Raw genomic sequence first — 17,437 nt, 5'->3', positions numbered from 1 at the left:
AACTGATAGGGTACAGTTTCAGATAAATTTAGGCAGGCCTGTATTCCTATCTCAGGCCTGTCTGTTTATTTTGGGAACTGGGAGTGTCAGTGTAGTGCAGGGTGTGGCCACCTGTACTTAGACCCAGAGATGCCTCCTTGTACTTCCAGTGGAAAGGGTTCTGGAAGAAAGGTTGGATTTTGGATGTAGAGTTCTGGCCAATCATTAATTTGTTTGGCAGGAGGCGGGACTCCCATATAAGCTGAGGTCGCATGCTGGTAAAAGGAGTCCCAGAGAGGGAGAGATCAGAGAGGGAGCCCCCCTGTGGGGAGCAAAGCGGAGCCCCCCCTATGGGGAAGGGGGGGACCAGGCCACGCGGATGAGGGGAGTTAGTGACACCGTACAGCATGTAGTCACTGGTGTCACTGGATGCCCCCTGCGGGGAGGGGAGCGTGCCAGACCAGAGAGGAGGGATGTAGGAACCATCAGGAAGAAGACTGGGCGATCGACCGTTTGTGGGTGGCACATGGACTGTTGATCAAGTTAGTGAAAGCCCAGGGGAGCGGTACTACCAGAGGCTGAGGGATGTTGGTACGCAAGTCAGTGAGACAGGTGATGATGGCCTGTGACTTTGGGTTCAACAATGCCCCGGGATTCCAATCAGTCAGACGGGAGGAATTATTCAGAGTAATTTCTTCTTTAGCTCAACTTGGAAGTACTGTACAGATGGGAAGTAGTGGTAAAAAGGTGGTGGTAGAGCTCCGAGCACAGATAGAGATACAGATTGTTCTAAAAAGGTCTACGGGTGAAGAAGTTATTCAGAGTGACTCTTTACTACAACAGCCTATGTATTCTCTAGTAAATCTACCCAAGTCTATATGCAAAGAGTTATTCAGAGTGGCTCTTTGCTATTTGCTTTCATTGTTCTCAAAGACCAGACTACTTCTGTTTTCCCATGAGAAGTTATTCAGAGTGACTTTTCATTATCTGCATTATTCTAAGTCTTTGCATAAGAAGGCAAAGGAAAGATTATGAAGCAGCAAAAGAGCATCTAAAAAAAAACATTTTCCTATCCCAGTTCATGTTATACAAATAAAAGCAAGAGAAAAGTACAATATGGACTGTTTCTATTTCTATGGGTTGCAATGTGCTATGTGGTGAATGTGATTCACGGATAGAACACACAAACTGCAGCTCCTACGGGGGTCGTGCGCTACACCTAATTGTTTTCCGAGCCGTGTCCCATTTCCTGGAAAAAAAAATTTGTGCCCGAAAGTGGGATTAGTGGTGAATTATTTCCCTTTTTCATTATGATGCAGTGTATCCCATATTTTAAATATTCTTTTAGTTATCTTGTGTTTGTTTTTTTTATGTGCTCTATATTTCGGTGGGATCCATATAATTTTATTTAATTGTGATCCAGAAAGTGTGTCTTCCATCTTTACCCATCTCTTATTACTGCTTATATTTGCCCATTCCACCAATCTTGCTAATATAATTGCGTTATAGTACCTTCCCATATCAGGGAGCTACATCCCTCCTTTTTTTTTTTTCCTTGTCAGCAGGTTATAGTTTACTCTAGGCTTTTTATTTTGTCATATATATTTTGTGAGTATTGTTTTTATTAATTTAAAAAAGCTTGGTGATAATCCTATTGGGAGCATCTGAAATTTATATGTTATTTTTGGTAAGATCAGCATTTTTAACGTGTTGATTCTTCCTGTCCATGAGATTGAACTCCTGGATAAGTTTTTTTTTTATCTCATTTTTAAGTTCATTGATTAAAGCAATAAAGCTAGCTTGATATAGCTTATCTATCTTAGGTGTTATTTTAATTCCTAAGTATGTTATTTCTTCTTTTTCCCAAGTGAAGGGGAATTCTTGTTTTAATAATTTTTCCTCTTTTTTACTTATCCCTAAGTTCATTATTACCGTTTTTATAGGATTTATCTTGAAATTAGCGAGAGCACCATATTCTTCCAACCCTGTTATTAGATTGGGTAAGGACAGCCTTGGTTTAGTCATATATAGGGGTATGTTGTCTGCATGTGCGCTTATGCGTACATGTAAATATGGATTCATGTGCGCTTATGCGTACATGTAAGTATGGATTCATGTGCGCATATCCGCTTGCATGTATACATGTTTTAGATATTGGACAGATTTAATCAGATATCATTATGATAATCATAAATATAATTTTTTATCCAGGAACCCTTTTGCTTCAGTTTACACATTATACCCTGGACCCTTAAGGTCCTCAACAACTAAAGTAAGTACCCATAGTTATAGTACTAATCAATAACATTATAACATCATACTCAACAACAAAGAATGTCATTCGTTTGGTTGTGGCCCATTCCGTAATTTCCCAAAATGCACAATTTCTCCTATTTTTCCAATTTTTCTATTTCTATTATTATACTGTGACGGTATGCGAGGTGATATAGTGGATAATCGCTATATTTCACCTCGCATTCGTTTTGTTGTAAGGGATTGAACTGGAATCCGGCCCGGGTTTTCCAGCCTCTGTGGCAGGCTAGGTTACATAGTTACATAGTAGGTGAGGTTGAAAAAAGACACAAGTCCATCAAGTCCAACCTATGTGTGTGATTATGTGTCAGTATTACATTATATATCCCTGTATGTTGCGGTCATTCAGGTGCTTATCTAATAGTTTCTTGAAGCTATCAATGCTCCCCGCTGAGACCACCGCCTGTGGAAGGGAATTCCACATCCTTGCCACTCTTACAGTAAAGAACCCTCTACGTAGTTTAAGGTTAAACCTCTTTTCTTCTAATTTTAATGAGTGGCCACGAGTCTTGTTAAACTCTCTTCTGCGAAAAAGTTTTCTCCCTATTGTGGGGTCAACAGTACGGTATTTGTATATTGAAATCATATCCCCTCTCAAGCGTCTCTTCTCCAGAGAGAATAAGCTCAGTGCTCGCAACCTTTCCTCATAACTAAGATCCTCCAGACCCTTTATTAGCTTTGTTGCCCTTCTTTGTACCATTTCCAGCTCCATTTCCAGTACATCCTTCCTGAGGACTGGTGCCCAGAACTGGACAGCATACTCCAAGTGCGGCCGGACCAGAGCCTTGTAGAGTGGGAGAATTATCATTTTATCTCTGGAGTTGATCCCCTTTTTAATGCATGCCAATATTCTGTTTGCTTTGTTAGCAGCAGCTTGGCATTGCATGCCATTGCTGAGCCTATCATCTACTAGGACCCCCAGGTCCTTTTCCATCCTAGATTCCCCCAGAGATTCCCCCCCCCCCCCAGTGTATAGATTGCATTCATATTTTTGCCACCCAAATGCATTATTTTACATTTTTCTACATTGAACCTCATTTGCCATGTAGTCACCCACCCCATTAATTTGTTCAGGTCTTTTTGCAAGGTTTCCACATCCTGCGGAGAAGTTATTGCCCTGCTTAGCTTAGTATCATCTGCAAATACAGAGATTGAACTGTTTATCCCATCCTCCAGATCGTTCATGAACAAATTAAATAGGATTGGTCCCAGCACAGAACCCTGGGGAACCCCACTACCCACCCCTGACCATTCTGAGAACTCCCCATTTATCACCACCCTCTGAACTCGCCCTTGTAGCCAGTTTTCAATCCATGTACTCACCCTATGGTCCATGCCAATGGACCTTATTTTGTACAGTAAACGTTTATGGGGAACTGTGTCAAATGCTTTTGCAAAATCCAGATACACCACGTCTACGGGCCTTCCTTTATCTAGATGGCAACTCACCTCCTCATAGAAGGTTAATAGATTGGTTTTCAAGAACGATTCTTCATGAATCCATGCTGATTACTGCTAATGATACCGTTCTCATTACTAAAATCTTGTATATAGTCCCTTATCATCCCCTCCAAGAGTTTACATACTATTGATGTTAGGCTAACTGGTCTGTAATTCCCAGGGATGTATTTTGGGCCCTTTTTAAATATTGGTGCTACATTGGCTTTTCTCCAATCAGCTGGTACCATTTCAGTCAGTAGACTATCTGTAAAAATTAGGAACAACGGTCTGGCAATCACTTGACTGAGTTCCCTAAGTACCCTCGGTTGCAAGCCATCTGGTCCAGGTGATTTATTAATGTTAAGTTTCTCAAGTCTAATTTTAATTCTGTCCTCTGTTAACCATGGAGGTGCTTCCTGTGTTGTGCCATGAGGATAAACACTGCAGTTTTGGTTACTGAAGCCCCCGATTCACTCGTGAAGACTGAGGAGAACAATAAATTCAATACCTTCGCCATCTCCCCATCCTTTGTAACTAGATGTCCTTCCTCATTCTTTATGGGGCCAATATGGTCTGTCCTCCCTTTTTTACTGTTTACATACTTAAAGAATTTCTTGGGATTTTTTTTGCTCTCCTCCGCTATGTGTCTTTCATGTTCCATCTTAGCTGTCCTAATTGCACCCTTACATTTCTTGTTGCATTCTTTATAAAGTCTGAATGCTGAGGATGATCCATCAACCTTGTATTTTTTGAAGGCCTTCTCCTTTGCTTTTATATGCATTTTTACATTGGAGTTAAGCCATCCAGGACTTTTGTTCGCTCTTTTAAATTTATTACCCAATGGGATACATTGGCTAATGCCCTTATTTAATATGCTCCTAAAGCAAACCCATCTCTCCTCCGTATTCTTTGTTCCTAATATTTCATCCCAATTTATGCCTTTTAGCAAGGTTTGTAGTTTAGGCAAGTTGTCTCTTTTGAAATTCAGTGTCTTTGTATTCTTATGTTATGTTTCCTATTTGTGTGATTTATACTGAAACTAATTGACCTGCGATCGCTGTTACCTAAATTGCCACATCCGTGATCAAGTCTGTATTGTTGGTAATCAGTAGATCCAGTAATGTTTTATTTCTAGTTGGTGCGTCTACCATCTGACCCATAAAATTGTCCTGCAAGACATTAAGGAACTGGCGAGCCTTAAATGAATGCGCGGTTCCCTCCGCCCAGTCTATGTCTGGATAATTAAAATCCCCCATTATGATAACACTTCCCATCCTTGCTGCTAATCCAAATTGTGATAGGAGATCTGTCTCCAGTACCTCCCTCAGGTTAGGGGGTCTATAGCATACTCCCAGTATTATTTTCCCCTTAGCTTCATCCCTTTGGAGCTCTACCCATAAGGATTCCACCTCCTTTCTAGCTCCCTCAGTGATGTCATCTCTCACATTCACTTGTACATTATTCTTGATATATAGGCATACCCCTCCCCCTTTTTTACCCTCTCTATCCTTGCGGTATAGGGTATACCCTTCAATGTTTGCCAGCCAATCATGAGAGCTGTTGAACCAGGTCTCTGAAATTCCCACAAAATCCAAATCCTCCTCGTACAACAATATCTCTAGTTCACCCATCTTGTCCACCATGCTCCTGGCATTGGTGAACATGCCACATAGTCTAGACCGGTTGCATATTGTCCTCGTATTGGGTATTTCGAGATTGCAACTAGGACTTGCTACTATACTCACCTTGTGTTTTTGTGCTTTGGTTAACCTACCACTAATGCCCCCAATACTACCCTCTGGAATATCTTCCGCGCTGGCTATCTCTGCCTCTGGACCCCCCCCTCATCGCCTAGTTTAAAAACCCCTCTAACTTTTTGGCCATCTTCATTCCCAGCAGATCTGCACCCTCCTCATTTAGGTGCAGTCCGTCCCTTCTATAGTACCGGTTACCGACTGAGAAGTCGGCTCAGTCCTCCAGGAACCCAAACCCCTCCTTACTACACCAGCTCTTCAGCCACTTGTTTACTTCCCTAATCTCCCTCTGCCTTTTTGGTGTGGCTCGATGTACCGGTAGTATTCCTGAGAATACTACCTTGGAGGTCCTTTTCCTCAATTTAGCTCCTAAGTCCTTAAAATCGTTCTTTAGGACACTCCATCTGCCTCTGACTTTGTCATTGGTGCCAACGTGCACCATGACAGCTGGGTCTTCCCCAACCCCTCCCAGTAATCTGTCCACAAGATCCGCGATGTGCCGAACCTGAGCGCCCGGTAGACAACATACTGTTCCGGTCTGGATGTTCTGGTCCACCTGAGCCCACACTCAGCTGGACTTTAAATGACCAGGAAGAGAGCACAACAGAGCTCTCTGGTTTTGAGACTCAGGAAGGAACCCAAGTGAGAGGACCCCTGGGTGTTGGACTAAAGAGGTTTGCTTTTCTGCATGTTTTGTGGGTGATGGGGACCAGCCCCGCACTGTATAGAGAGGAGACTAGTTGTTTAGTTAGCGCCAGACAGCAAGGATTTAATTTACTGTTTGTTTCTTATTTTGCAAACCTCCTGCAAATAAAACTGGCATCCGCCAGATTTTGAAGAAAGTGCCCGTTTGCTGACTGTCATTCAGAAAAAGGTGATCCCCATGAGCTAATTCCCCACACGTGGTGGATTCAGCGGGCAATTTCTGAAGATGGAGGAAATGATAAAGGCCCTGCTACAGGCCAATGCAGCCCAGTGGGAAACCAACCGCCAAGTCGCAGAGGCCGCTGAAAGCACAACAGGCTACCCAGCAGGAGATGAACAGACAGTTCGCAGAGGCTCACCGCCTGTGCAAGTGGAACCAAAGATGGTACGTGCCCCCTACCACCTACAGAAAATGACACCTTCCGATGATGTCGAGGCATACCTTGCGATTTTTGAGAGAGTTGCTGTCCGCAAAGGATGTGTGAAAAGAGTGAAAATACTGCGCTATACCCAATGAAACATATACAAAGAGCTGCTAACACACAAACAAACCAAGTCAAAGTGGAAGTGAAAACAATAAGTGTAGCGCTAAGAGTAATATAACCTATATGCATCCAATCTGTCCCTAACAAATGGGCGGGATGGGTGCACTAGGAAACAGTGTTAATATAGGGTAGTGAACCTCATAAAGTATGTGAAAAAATTAATACAAAAATTGGAGAAATATCCACAGAAATGTCCAAATAGTAGGTGGACTGGCTCCTCAATCTTCAACCGAACTAGGAAAGGTACCAAAGAGCAAGGTGGGCACGAACAAACATTCAGGTAGAAGAATGGGTACTCTTACCAGATCTGTAGGACGCACCTACCATACGGCAGTGCATCTATAGGGCTTTGGGGTATTAAATCCCCAGTGGTGATGCCAAACCAGATGTAGGCCTCGAACTCCAATCTGGACAATGATAGATGTAAACAGAAGCTCCCAAGGATTGGACACCCGCCAAACAGGTCCAGCAATGAAGATGGTCCCAAGGTGGTCATCAGAACTCCATCATGGGGAAACAAAGAAAAAAGGGGCGTAGGTCAATCAAAGTAGGTTTATTGAAGATAAAATGGTGTATAAAAAGTGACCACAAAAATGCATAAAATGGCAATGTGGGAAGCAAGAGGTGCTGGACCGACGCGTTTCGACTAAAAAGTCTTCCACAGGGTCATGTCTTTACCTCCCCACATTGCTCCTATATATAAACTATATATCAATTACTGAATAAACTAGGACCGCCCCATCATGGCGGAACCGGAAGTGGTCTCCAGAAGTAAATAAGATGACTTGCGTCCCAGATCACACACATAATAATTATATACTGCATGGAATTACATATTAATCTCTAGAGAATGGTCCTGTATATTAAAAAGACTAAAACTAGGCTAGTAGCAGCAAAGGTATAAGAAGATCTCTCTCTATCTGCATCTTGTTTGAGTTCCTAGCCTCGAAGCCGTGTAAGGAAGTGATGTCGTCATCACTTCCGCCGGAATACAAGTAGATTGCGTTCCAGACCTCTTAGAGGATGTGGGCGGTGTCATCGCATATGAGAGAAAAACAACCGCATCATATCCGCCACACACTGGGCCTGATGTTCAATGGTCACATGGCCTCAGAATAGATGTGGGCGGGGATGTCGCAGTTAGGAAAAAATCCGCCACGTCCCATCAGCCACACAAAAGGCATGGAGCTCAGTGGAGAAGAGAGGAAAAAGGCGAGGACACAGGAGAGCACAAAGAAGGGACAGTAAAGATCTGCAGTTGAAAAGCTAGCCAATCAGATGGTATATTATGAATGGTAGAAACAAAAAGTGTTTATATTTATTACACAAAATGTTAAAAAAACACAAAATAAAATAAAAAAAGGGGAGGTGCTCCTCTAGCAGACCCAGAAAGAAAGGCGAGTAATACGCAACCAAACACCTATAACAAGTGCACGGCAAACGCCACAACGCCATCTAGTGGGAATTAGACAAAACGCAAACAGGTGGAACATATAAGAGTGCCAATGCTCCCTGACAGGTGCAAGGTCACTCACTAATGTCCACCCGGAGGCACAGTTGACCATCACAGTGACCAGGAAAGGAGTGGCCATGTGGGGAGATGCCAAAAATACCACGGCCCCCAAACAAAAATTTAGAAGAAATAAAGAAAAAATATATGGATAATATAAATGTATATGAGTAAAAAATATTGGTGCTACATGAGATTGTTGTAATCTCAATAAATAATGGAACTGGAATACCCAGATAAGACATAGTAGAAAATCTCAACAAAGGGAAATCTGATATTTATAGTCCAAAAACTGCCCCATAGGGGTGTGCCACGGGTGAGACCATGAGAAGAGGTGCCACTCACGCCCGGTTAATGAAGCAGTTGATGTACCAATCAACATTCATACCATGGGGCGAGTAGCACCTCAACTCATAGATCCAATAAGTCTCAAGTCGTGACACACCCCTAAGACAAGAATCACCCCTCCAATGTGGGACGAACCTATCAATAACTTGAAAAGACGTTCCCGTAGGATCTTTGTCATGGAACTCGAGATAGTGGCGGGGGACGCTATGCTTAGTGCAGCCCTTTTTAATTTTGGCTATATTACCCTAATAGAAAAGGTCCTGATTGTGCGTCCAACATATTGCCTCTTGCACGGGCATGTGATCAGATAAACAACATATTTTGTGGCACACGTGCTGAAGCGTCTCATGTTGTAAGTTTGTGAAGTTACCATTGAGACAAAAGTTTCTGATTTACGTCTGCCACACACATTATTCAGGCATACATTACACCTCCTGCAAGGGTAATACCCCTTGCATTGAGGAAAAAGGAAATGGGACGGGGAGGGTCTATAGTGTTAGGAGCAACCTTGTTCTGAATAGAGCGGGCACCCCAAAAAATGATGCCCGCCCGATCAGGTAAAACTGGGCCCAACACACGATCGTTCAATAGAACCTTTCAATATTTATTAAATATCTTTTTGATTTCCTTATGCTGTATAGAGAACAAGGTGAAGAAAGACCATTTAAATTTATTCTCCCTCTGTTCCTTGGGGCGATCAAATAATAGGGTGTTCCTATCCATGTCAAAAACCTCCCGGATATCCACATTGAGTTCCAGAGGTTTATACCCTTTCTCCACAAATCTCTTTTTAAGAATCTGAGACTGAATAACAAAGTCCCCAATATTGGTGCAGTTTCGTCGAAGACATAGTAATTGTCCCTTGGATACGGACTTAAGCCACTGCTGATGATAATGACAGCTGTCAATAGGAATATAGCCGTTACGATCTGTGGGCTTAAAGAAAGTCCTGAACACCAACTGGTGATCAACAACTGAGATCTCCAGATCTAAAAAATGAATGGTCTCAGGACTTGCCTCAAAGCTCAGGGAGATGCCCCTATCATTGGTATTCAAATAAGACATGAAGGCATCCAAAGATGATCGATCTCCCCTCCCCTCCAACGCCTCCCACATTGCCATTTTATGCATTTTTGTGATCACTTTTTATACGCCATTTTATTTTCAATAAACCTACTTTGATTGACCTAAGCCACGTGGAGCCCCTTTTTTCTTTGTTTCCCCATGATATAGTTCTGATGACCACCTTGGGACCATCTTCATTGCTGGACCTGTTTGGCGGGTGTCCAATCCTTGGGAACTTCCGTTTACATCTATCATTGTCCAGATTGGAGTTCGAGGTCTACAGGAGACCATCCGGTTTGGCATCACCACTGGGGATTTAATATCCCAAAGCCCTATAGACGCATTGCCGTACGGTAGGCGTGTCTTACAGATCTGGTAAGAGTACCCATTCTTCTACCTGAATGTTTGTTCGTGCTCACATTGCTCTTTGGTACCTTTCCCAGTTCGGTTGAAGATTGAGGAGCCAGTCCTCCTACTATTTGGACATTTCTGTGGACATTTATCCCATTTTTGTATTAATTTTTTCACATACTTTATGAGGTTCACTACCCTATATTAACACTGTTTCCTAGTGCACCCATCCTGCCCATTTGTTAGGGACAGATTGGATGCATATAGGTAATATTACTCTTAGCGCTACACTTATTGTCCGCGAAGGATGGCCAAAAGAACAGTGCGGGTCTGTTGGCCCCATTTCTGTCAGGAGAACCTCAAAAGGCCTATGTTGATCTGGAACCAGACAAGGCCCAGAACTTTGAGATGCTGAAGACAGAGATACTCGCATGCTTGGGTGTCACTATGGCAGTCCGGGCCCAGCGCGTGCATCAATGGACCTACTCCAGCAACCAGCCAGCCCGTTCTCAAATGTTCTATCTGATCCACCTCACCAGGAAGTGGTTGCAGCCGGAGACCTTGACAGGCCCTCAGATCGTGGAGTGTGTGGTAATGGACCGGTACCTGCGTGCGCTCCCTGCTGCTCTGAGGAAGTGGGTCAGACAAGGGGATCCCAAAACTGCAACGCAGTTGGTGGACCTAGTAGAGAGGTACATCGCTACTGAGGAATTGGTGAACCCGTCTATGCCCCACTTCGGTGTGTCTAGGGGTACAAGATCGCCCGGCCCTTCTGGTAAGACTGTTCCGGGGTTCAAGAGCATGGGGAAGTTTGATAAGACTGTTGTTACAGCTGATGAGACTGTGGGTCCTAGACCTGGAGACTGGCCAAAGAAGCCAGGAAGGTCTTTGGGACCGTTAATAGGACTGGGGGTAGAGCACATACGGTGTTTTTGTTGCCATGCATTAGGGCATATTGCTGCAAACAGTCCTATAGATGATGAACCTATGCAATGAGATTATGCTTATATGAAAAGATGCATGTCTCTGTTTGCACAGGTCGCATGTACTGCATCATGTCAGAGTCGCATTGAAAAACAGATGTGTGTTATTTCAGTGGTTGGAAAGCCACTCACAGCCTTGCTAGACTCTGGTAGTGTGGTGACCCTAGTCAGGAATGATTGTGTGAACCTCACAAATCTACACCCCAGTACTATTGGGGTAATTTACATCCATGGGGACACTCGGGACTACTAGACAGCGGTGGTAGAGGTTGATACTCCCTGGGGCACTGTGACCCATTCAGTGGTGGTGGTACCTTCACTGCTTCATGAAGCTTTAGTGGAGAGAGATTTTACCCATTTTTGGAAGTTATGGGAGAGCAAAGGGAGGCTGGTAGATAGAGCTCCCCCTGCTGGGGAAGCACGGGAACTCTCACCGAACCCTTTTTGCCAAAAGGAGGGGGGTGCTGTTAGTGGGATTGAGGAAGCTGGAGATCCCCTTCTTTTCCCTGTCATGGCTGGGGAGCTCCCAGCCTGAGGGTAATGAACAGGAGAACACCGCTGACCTTGACAATGAGAGTAGCCAGAATGTGGTACCTGACTTAGAGGTCAGGAGAGAGGATTTTTGTGTTGAGCAACTGCGAGATGCCACCCTCATGAGAGCCAGGGAAAACGTTAAGATGTTGGATGGGGAACCTGTAGATCCCAACTGGGGGGTGTCTTTCCCCTACATGGCCATTAAAAACCAATTGTATCAAGTGGTAAAACGTGGAGAGGACAAGATAGAACAGCTACCCTTCCGCAGGGTGGTGCTAGACCTGGCCCATGGTCATGTAATGGGGGGACATCTCGGTATTGGAAAAAACACGGAGAGAATCACCCAGAGATTTTTCTGGCCTGGGGTGTATGCAGATGTAAAGGAGTACTGCGAATCGTGCCCCGAGTGCCAAATGTCGGCACCATTGCCCCATTTTTGCAGCCCCCTTGTCCCTCTGCCAATAATTGAGGTCCTCTTTGAGAGGATTGGCATGGACCTGGGGGGGCCGGTTGTGAAATCTGCCAGGAGTCACGAGCAAATTCTGGTGATCCTGGACTATGCAATGCGCTCTCCAGAGGCCATACCCTTGCACAACACCTCCGCCAAGGCTATCGCCAAGGAATTGGTCCAGGTGTTTAGTAGAGTGGGGATCCCTAAAGAGATCTTAACCGATCAGGGCACCCCATTTATGTCCAAGGTTACCAAGGAACTGTGTTGATTATACAAAATCTCCCATATCTGTACCTCTGTCTACCACCCCCAAATGGATGGTCTAGTCGAAAAATTTAATAAAACTTTGAAAAATATGCTAAAAAAGGTGGTTGACAAAGATGGGAGAAATTGGGATTTTTTTGCTACCATATCTCATGTTTGCCATACGTGAGGTTCCGCAGGCATCCACAGGCTATTCCCCCTTTGAACCTTTGTATGGTAGACATCCCGGGGGTTGCTAGATGTCACCAAAGAAACGTGGGAAGGAGAGGCCACCCCATATAGAAGCATCATAGAGCATGTATCCTTGATGCAGGCTGTCCTGCCCCTGGTGCGAGAACATATAGAGCCGAGCCCAGGAGGCCCAGAGGAATGTCTATGATTCGGGTGCCAAGGTCCGTACTTTCAACTCTGGGGACAGAGTGTTGGTACTGGTTGCCACGGTGGAAAGTAAGTTCTTAGCCAAGTGGCAGGGTCCTTTTGAGGTTGTCAAAAGGGTGGGGGAGGTAAACCACAAAGTCTACCAGCCAGGGAAACGGAAACCACACCAAATCTATCATGTGAATCTCTTAAAGCCCTGGAAGGACAGAGAGACTTTACTGGCCACTTCCCCGCCTCCAACAGACCGGGTACCGGTGACACCTAACGTTCCCATAACGGATTCCCTGTCCGTGGCACAACAAAGTGACGTTGGGGCATTTGTGCAAAAAAATAGAGACTTTTTCCCCCCCTTACCCAGACTGACCAAGGTAATCCAACATAACATAGGGAAAGAACCAGGGTTTCGGGTAAATGTAAAGGCATATAGAATCCCAGAGGCCAGGCGAGAGGCAGTCGCGGAAGAAGTCAAAAATATGTTAGAGCTGGACGTGATAGAAAAGTCCCACAGTGAGTGGTCGAGCCCCATAGTGCTGGTTCCAAAACCTGATGGCACTATCAGGTTTTGTAATGACTTTAGGAAACTCAACAGTGTGTCCAAGTTTGATGCATACCCGATGCCCCGGGTCGACAAACTCGTGGACAGGTTGGGACAGGCTCCATGCATAACAACCCTAGACCTAACGAAAGGCTATTGGCAAATACCGCTAACTGAATCGGCCAAGGAGAAGACTGCCTTTTCCACTCCTGAGGACTCGTTTCAGTACAGGCGGATGTCTTTTGGTCTGCATGGAGCCCCTGCATCGTTCCAGCGAATGATGGACAAGACTTTGAGACCACATCTCCCGTATGCGGCTGCTTATTTGGACAATGTGGTCGTCCACAGCCCAGAGTGGGAATCGCACCTGCCCAGCATACAAGCAGTGGTAGATTCCCTTAGGGAAGCAGGTCTCACGGCCAACTCAAAAATTGTGCCATAGGCCTGGAGGAAGCCAAGTACCTTGGGTACGTTATTGGCCCGGGACTTGTCAAGCCTCAGACCAATAAGATTGAGGCAATTCAAAAGCGGTTCCAACCAGTAAACAAGAAACAAGTTTGGGCCTTCCTAGGCATTACGGGGTATTACCGACAGTTTATACCTGACTTTGCCACCATTGCCGTCCCTCTGACCGACCTGACGAAGGGTAGAGGGTCGGTCATGGTCAAATGGAATCCTGAAGCCGAGGAGGCTTTTCAGAAATTAAAACAGGCCCTTTGTGTACTACCAGTACTGGTGACCCCAGACTTCACAAAGGCGTTTGTGGTACAGACGGACGCTTCTGAGGTGGGCCTAGGTGCTGCTCTATCCCAGAACAGGGATGGTGAGGAGCACCCAGTTGTATACCTGAGCCCAAAACTGAATAGGCATGAAAAAAACTATGCTATTGTCGAGGAGTGTCTCGCTATTAAATGGGCTTTGGAGTCCCTGAAGTATTACTTGTTGGGTAGGTCATTTAAGCTGGTCACCGACCATGCTCCCATAAAGTAGAAGTGTGACAACAGGGAGAAAAATGCCCGCGTGACAAGATGGTTCCTGGCTCTACAGCCCTTTAAGTTTACAGTAGAGCATAGGCTGGGCAAGCCGCAGGGGCTTGAGCAGAGGGGGAGGATATGTGACGGTATGCGAGGTGATATATTGGATAATCACTATATTTCACCTCGCATTTGTTCTGTTGCAAGGAATTGAACCAGAATCCGGCCCGGGTTTTTCCAGCCTCTGTGGCAGGCTAGGTTCCGGTCCGGATGTTCTGGCCCACTTGAGCCACACTCAGCTGGACTTTATGACCAGGAAGAGAGCACAACAGAGCTCTCTGGTTATGAGACTCAGGAAGGAAGCTGAGTGAGAGGAGCCCTGGGTGTTGGACTAAAAAGGTTTGCTTTTCCGCATGTTTTGTGGGTGACGGGGACCAGCCCCGCACACTGTATAGAGAGGAGACTATTTGTTTAGTTAGCGCCGGATGGCAAGGATTTAATTTACTGTTTGTTTTTATTTTGCAAACCTCCTGCAAATAAACCTTGCATCCACCAGATTTTGAAGAAAGTCCCCGATTTGCTGACCGTCATTCAGAAAAAGGTGATCCCCACGAGCTAATTCCCCACAATATATACTGTATTTATTGGCGTATAACACTCACTTTTTCACCATGAAAATCGGGTGCAAATAGTGCGTGCGTGTTATACGCCAATACTTCAGTTTTAGCTGCCTCGGAGGGGACAGGGAGGGGGGGGCAGCATGAGCGCCATCAGATTACATAAAGTGAGAATCTCCTGTTTACTTGGCGGCCTCTGTAATAGGAACTCCTGTCTCCTGGGCCTCCATTGGACCACTGTTCTGTCTATCATAGGAGATTCTCACTGTATGTACTCTGTCGGCACTCGTCCCGTCCCCCTCCCTGTCCCCTCTGGGTTGCAGATGGGCATAGATCAGGCTGTATAGATGGCAATGGTGAGGCTGCATTGATGTGGACTGATGAGGCTGCATTGATGTGGACTGATGAGGCTGCATTGATGTGGACTGATGAGGTTGCATTGATGTGGACTGATGAGGTTGCATTGATGGCACTTGTGAGGCTGCAGATGGGCATTGATCAGGCTGCATTGATGGCAATGGTGAGGCTGCAGATGGGCATTGATCAGGCTGCATTGATGGCACTTGTGAGGCTGCAGATGGGCATTGATCAGGCTGCATTGATGGCAATGGTGAGGCTGCAGATGGGCACTGACCCTTGGTGAGGCTGCAGATGGGCACTGACCCCTTATTTTGCAAAGATCCTTATTTAAAATTTAAGGTTTTTTCCTGAAACTTCCCTCTTAAAATGAATGTGCGTGTTATACGCCTGTGTGTGTTATACGCCGATAAATACGGTATATATATATATATATATATATATATATACAGTAAAGTGCTGACCATGACAGTAAATACAATAAACATACAGCTACCTCAGTAATTCAGCACAATAATAGATTAAAAAGCTGGAATAAACTAAATACATTACAATGCATAAACATACAATTGATCCTAAAAAAATATATGGATAGAAATAGAATGGAAAATTAGTAAAAGAATAGAAAAATGTATGTGGGTGTATGACAGTGTATGATAGTGATAGTGGTGATGGTGAGTAGATCACAAATTAATGGTGATTTTTTTTTTTCCGTGCAGAAAGGGGGAATGCAAGAAAAAATATTATTGAAAATAATATTAGGAATGAAATTGAAAATAAAAATACAAATAAAAATAGAAAAGAAAAAAAAAAAATATTTTAATATTTATTTTTATTTTCAATTTTATTCTTAATATTATTTTCAATAATATTTTTTCTTGCATTCTCCTTTTCCGTACACTCACCATTAATTTATGATCCCCTCACCATCACCACTATCATACACTGTCATACACCCACATACATTTTTCTATTCTTTTATTAATTCTTGATTCTATTTCTATCCATATATATATATATTATGATCAATTGTATGTTTTTAATACATTGTAGTGTATTTAGTTTATTCCAGCTTTGTAATCTATTATTGTGCTGAATTATTAAGGTAGCTGTGTGTTTAATGTATTTACCTTCATGGTCAGCACTTTACACGTTTAAACGCTGCAGGACTTTAAGATCCAGCAGCAGCGGCGAAATTGCATAAAAGTCCATATCCAACATGGCCCCAGTTAGGCCTGAAGAAGGAGCGCATGCTCCGTAAACGCGTTGCCTATTGGTTCACCTCGTCCCCGGAAGTGACGTCATCCACGGCTCCCTGTGTCGTCCACCACCGACACCGCCTGAGCAAACACTGCAGAAGCCCTCTGGATGGACCCTCTCTGCAGATGCCCTGCAATTTATGCCTAATGCCTATTGTCACTTGACTCTTGTGAGTACCTGCATCTACATGTGAAATAAATTAACTTCTATGCATTGGTGAATCTTTCTGTCACTACCACACACTAGTGGAATATTAGTGTAGGGTATAGAACTGCACAGTCCTAGGGCACACTAACACAGGGTCTCGAAAGATGAGATGTCCATCACATTTTGAGAGACCCTAATCTGCAACGTTTACAGTTAAAATAAAAGTGCAAAAAAAAAAAAAAAAAAATATATAACAATTAAAAAAAACACAAAAAAATAAATAAAAAAACAAAATTAGTTATTAGTTTGTATTCTCTCTATTGTTCTCTATCTATTGTTACTGTATTTTATGCTTAACTGTAATGTTTTATTCTTACTGTGTTTTATTATATTTGTCTTGCAGGTATGGTATGTCTTACTGTTATACTGTAATGTTACTTTGTTTTATTGTAAACCATTATTTGCTTTGCAGGTACGCCATTCAGTTGCAGCACGGGTTTATTTATTCTGACAGCAACAGGATTTGCTCTCACGATACGTAAAGCATGATTCCAGCGCTGTAGGAGGTGATTTCGCCACCACAGTTAAGCAAAAGAGCATATATCACAAAGCATGGGGACAGAGGTGGAAGGACTGATTGCCCCCATGCTTCGGCATATATTTTTTACTCTCTTTTTTTTGGGCACAGATTGTTGTTGTTTTATTGAGTTGATGTTTTATTGTTACCATTGTTTGCTTTTCAGGTAAGCCATTCAGCTGCAGAACGGATTTATTTTGACAGCAACAGGGTTGGCTATCACGATATGTAAATCAGCGACTCCAGTGCTGTAGGAGGTGATTTCACCACCACAGTTAAAAAAAAGGTGCATGTTTGCCTATCATTAGAAGTGGGTGGATGCAGGGTGGTATTCTAATGGTGGGCATACC

The sequence above is a fragment of the Aquarana catesbeiana genome, linkage group LG11, assembly GCF_042186555.1.
Source record: "Aquarana catesbeiana isolate 2022-GZ linkage group LG11, ASM4218655v1, whole genome shotgun sequence".
Taxonomy (NCBI): domain Eukaryota; kingdom Metazoa; phylum Chordata; class Amphibia; order Anura; family Ranidae; genus Aquarana; species Aquarana catesbeiana.
Note: the sequence above shows the minus strand (reverse complement) of the source record.